The sequence below is a fragment of the Limulus polyphemus genome, unplaced genomic scaffold, assembly GCF_000517525.1.
Source record: "Limulus polyphemus unplaced genomic scaffold, Limulus_polyphemus-2.1.2 Scaffold88, whole genome shotgun sequence".
Lineage (NCBI taxonomy): Eukaryota > Metazoa > Arthropoda > Merostomata > Xiphosura > Limulidae > Limulus > Limulus polyphemus.
In genome coordinates this window covers 1,141,989-1,147,401 of record NW_013665698.1, presented here as the reverse complement: position 1 = coordinate 1,147,401, position 5,413 = coordinate 1,141,989, and positions in this window count along the sequence as shown.

Genomic DNA, 5,413 nt, shown 5'->3' with positions numbered 1-5,413 from the left:
AGCCATTATAAATTTCTACTTAGTGTTACTTGTTATTCCTTATAAACCACGCCTTCTTATCTTACTGCTGATAAACGCGTTTTATCATTTGAACACTTGTCTGGTTCAAAACTTAAACATATTACTAAAGTTATATATTTATTCGTAATCATCTTTCGCTTTTGTTTCGGTGCAGTTCATCGTGTTTTTCGCATGTTTTAGCTTTATTTATCATTAGTAAAATAAATTAAATCAATTGATAAGACATGTATATAAATTATTAATAAAAAATACACCAAGAAACGTTTCGACAAAATTTGCTGGAAATTTTTATGAATCCGTTTTTTTTGTAGAAAATACACCTAACACCCATGAATGAGGATGGTAGCAGGTGGTTATATACACTGGTCAATGAGATCATTGTTCTTAAATTACGGTCTTGATGAGCATGGGCCTAGATGTCTTTTGTGGATCTTTGCCGCTCTTATACCGACATACACTTGCCGCTCGTGGTTACGTAATGAAATTTTCGCGCGCCACAAGCCAGTTCCCGCCAGCAGTAGTTAAGCCATCAACTCCGGTTTATTATCCTTAACCACGTGTTACGCCATCACAAATTGGTTATTACCCAATGTTTCTCGCCCTAGAAAACCTACACTTAGCTGTTGGGGTTATGTCCTAATAAATGTAGGTTAAAGGAGCGCGAATATTAATATTTCATTTTGCACAAAGGTGATACCTGTAAATCATGCTTTTCCTCGTAACACACTTGCTATGTAGTAAAGCAATTACTGCTACTATACATTATATATATTTTATAAAGTTTTAAGAATTACACGATAAAAATAAACGAAACCACATTTCACATCAAAAAATCAAAACACCGATCTCTAGAACTACCCAAAATAAAGCTTTAAGTACTCGTTACAGAAGATATCTAAAACTACCCAAAATAAAGGCTTTAAGTACTCGTTACACAATATCTCTAAAACTACTCAAAATAAAGGCTTTAAGTACTCCTTGCACAATCTCTCTAAAACTACTCAAAATAAAGGCTTTAAGTACTCCTTGTACAATCTCTCTAAAACTACCCTAAATAAAGTTTTAAGTACTCGTTGCACCAGATTTCTAAAACTACCCAAAATAAAGACTTTATATACTCGTTGCACCAGATTTCTAAAACTACCCAAAATAAAGACTTTATATACTCATTACACATGATTTCTAAAGCTAGCTGAAATAAAGGCTTAAGCACTCGTTACACATGATTTCTAAAGCTGGCTGAAATAAAGGCTTAAGTACTCGTTACATACGACTTTTGAAACTAACTAAAATATCGGTTTTATGTATTTGTCACAGAGGGTCTGTAACACTACACAAAAGGAAGAATTTACTTGTGTAACGAGTACTTAAAGCTTTATTTTGGGTAGTTCTAGAGATCTTGTGTAACGAGTACTTAAAGCCCTTATTTTGGGTAGTTTTAGATATCTTCTGTAACGAGTACATAAAGCGTATATTTTGGCTCGTCCTAGAGATCTTGTATAACAAGTACTTCCTGGGGTGTTACACGACTGTGTATTGAATTTATTTAGCAGGCTTGTGTTCTACTATTTTTTCGAAACTTTTGGAATAATTACGCAACATATACAGGAATGACTAAAAAAAAGACCCACATTTGAAATAATTATATTTTAAAACAACTTGTACCGTGGGACCAAAGGTTCACCAAGGACACGTTAAAATTTTTTTATTCAGGAAAGTTTATATACGGTACAGGTTGTTTCGAAACTATATTATACAACTTACACAACTCGCTATCTTCATCAGGAAAGTTTATATACGGTACGGGTTGTTTCAAAACTATATTATACAATTTACATAAATCGCTATCTTCATCAGGAAAGTTTATATACGGTACAGGTTGTTTCGAAACTATATTATACAAATTACATAAATCGCTATCTTCATCAGGAAAGTTTATATACGGTACAGGTTGTTTCGAAACTATATTATACAATTACATAAATCGCTATCTTCATCAGGAAAGTTTATATACGGTACAGGTTGTTTCGAAACTATATTATACAACTTACATAAATCGCTATTTTCAACAGGCTACCGTTGTTTGATTTCCCTTCTGTTTTCTGTAATACGAGATTGGTGATTTGAATAAAATGTGTTTCAGTTTGTGCGATTGTTGCCCGGCTATTGTATTTAAAAAATATAGAATTTTTACTTTGGTCAATATACGATTAAAAAAGAGACAATGAACCCCCAATACTAGCCGGCGAGATTCCTGGACATCATCAGATTTTTGGTTGTGGGGTTTGCTCAAATGGATTGTTTACTGGAATAGCCTATAAAAATTGGGGGATCTGAAAACAACCATTATAAACGAGATTACAAGAATCAACGAAAACCATACAGAACATGTGATACTTGTAGCAGCTTCAATTAAGAATAAGACTGATATGCTGTGATACGTTTTAAGCCACTATGTACCAAACTTTCCCGAATAAAATTTATAATTCTCAATGTGCCTTTCATAAAATTTGGTTTCCCTATTATGCTTTTACATATAACATTTAGAAACGTTGCTTTATAAATATCCTGCACAACAAATATGTAAGATCATCGGTTTGGTTTGCTTATAATATTATGTTTTAATTTTCTCTCACGATCGTCGTATTTGAACATTCTTAGTTTACGTCTAATGTACCAAAAAGATCTTCATCTCCGCGTCTAAACGATAAAATAGCTTAAATATACTTTGAAAAAATTTTATCCAAACTAATAGCGCACTCTCAGTATCATCAATATAGCTTATTTTCAGGGTAAATCTAATCTCACACGTTTTTCAGTTTGGCGCGGAATAAACCAAGATTATATACAGAAACTTATTTGGGGTTTCTATCCAATAGAACAAAACCTTCTGTGGTGTCATGACGATCTTTCTAAACCCAGGATGAACGTTTTCAGAACCGCGGGACTTAAAGATTTCAGAAAGCTGTGTTTGTGAGAAAGAAAAAAAAAGTTTAGTTTTGGTTGGACGTGAAACATTCCTGCGATCGGTAAGGTATGAATGTTTGAGTCGGGTATTGTATATCACAACAACAAGACATGAATACCATCTATTGAGATTATAAACTTTTTTTGTCTTACGAAGAAACTATGTTGAAATAGTTTATTGTTTAACTTTTGTCTTCAAATATCATGCTGTTCCGAAATAGGTTCCTCCTGGTAAATCAATGTCAGCTGATGGGCTTACAAGACTGAAAATTGGGGTTCGATACCCACATTGGGCACATCGTGGATTTGCGGTAAACAACAATAAAAAATTGAAATAGGTTTTAAGAAAACAAGCAATTCTGAAAAATCCTGTTTACTTTCGACTTGAACTTCAAAGAAAAACTGGGAATGAAAACATTGTTTTCGTTTATCTATCACAGTATTATTATAATATATGCTTATTTTACGTTTAATGCTATTCTATAAAATCACATTTCCCAAAATTTCGAAATAAATCTTTAAAAAAAGCAACATTTTCTGCTGGAAAATATTCAAATAATTTCTTTTTTTTCTTCTTTGGAGGATGATAAATAATCGACGTTCGATACCTTATTGTATGTTCTTTCTATACACTTATTACTTTAGGAATAGCCGTTCTGGAGGTATGACAATTTCATTTAGTGTGGCATACCCGAACAGTCAATTCCATGATTCGTGGTTCGCGACCCGTTGCCGAGAAAACGCGCTCCTCAATTTGGGATCATCGGTTCACTATAAGAGTAACCGGCAAATTCCATTATTTTGTTGTATGTTAGAAGAACAACTCAAGAGTTGGCGGTGGCTGCTGCTGACTAGCTGCCTTCCTTTAGTCTATCAGTTCAAAATTAGGGTTAGCTGTGCGCAGAAAGCTCATTTGTAAATGTCTACGAATTTCCGAAACAAACAAATAAACATTTAATAGAGCTACAGAAACTCTCTTTAAATAAAGAATGTGATAGTCACATTACTCGCAAAACATCAAATTCGTATGTTTAATTATAAGTTAAAATTGGGACACATTACATGTTCTTCTAATAACCAGAACAAAAGTTGTTGTTGTTTTATTTTAGGAGAAATTTGAATTTATGTACTGGCTGGGCTAAAACTACTTGTAGTAGTTTCAGTTAACGATAAAGTTGATATGCTGCCATAGATGTTGAGCCACGTCCAAACTTTCCTGAATAAAATATATAATTCTCAATGTATCTTTAGTAAAATTTGGCTTTAGCACGTGGCATAATGCTTTTGTTATATTGAAACTTTGTTCAGATCTTCTTAGCTAACTAGAGTTATTAAAACTCGTGTTTAGGTTTAGCTATAACATTGTCATTAGTTCCTAATATAAACTATATCGTATCAGCAGGCTTAATGTTTAGAATAAAAATTGCGCAAACTACAGATTTTTTTTTCTTCAAGTTTTTCTTAATTTGTTCATTTCGGATTCCCCAAAAAATTTGCAGTTTGCGTGATGTTTATCAGAGATGTTATGCATATTGTAATAAGTTCTAAAACGTTTAGGTAAGTTTAGGCTTGATGTTTGTGTTTCTTTATCTATTTGAATTCGTTATATGTATACGTGCTACACATGTATACACAGGTATATCAGGTTTTGTTTAGGCTTTAAGACTTTAATGTAAGCAAGACTATCACATGTCTTTCAAGGTCAAAACATATTTTAAATTCATTTATTCTATTTAATATGATTTGAACAATTGAAAAACTAATATGAAAGAAATAATCACAGATACCTGAGCAATACCAGTAGAGAACCGTAGATAAAATAAAAAAATAAAAAATATTTTTTATAAGTACACTGGGGATAACCTTTGTTACGCATAACCTGTTTGAATTTTGTTATCTTTTGCAATAAATGTTATTAACAATTCTACATAACTAAGACTTAGTGGAATAAAGAAAAATGTTTTAATACGATCATTCCACTCACTGAAAAAACAAAAAACAGGGATAAGAAGATCTCGTAACGAGCGGTTACTTCATGATTAATGTGTCTAAGACAATCCTGTAATGAGTAATAACTTCACGATTTATGTATGGAAGATCCTATAATAGGTAGTCACTTCACGATTTATGTATGGAAGATCCTATAATAGGTAGTCACTTCACGATTTATGTATGGAAGATCCTATAATAGGTAGTCACTTCACGATTTATGTATGGAAGATCCTATAATAGGTAGTCACTTCACGATTTATGTATGGAAGATCCTATAATAGGTAGTCACTTCACGATTTATGTATGGAAGATCCTATAATAGGTAGTCACTTCACGATTTATGTATGGAAGAAAGCGGGAATTATCAGACTTACTTGCATATGAAAGATACATTTTTCACAATGGATGGAAGATATATTTATAGATAGATGCA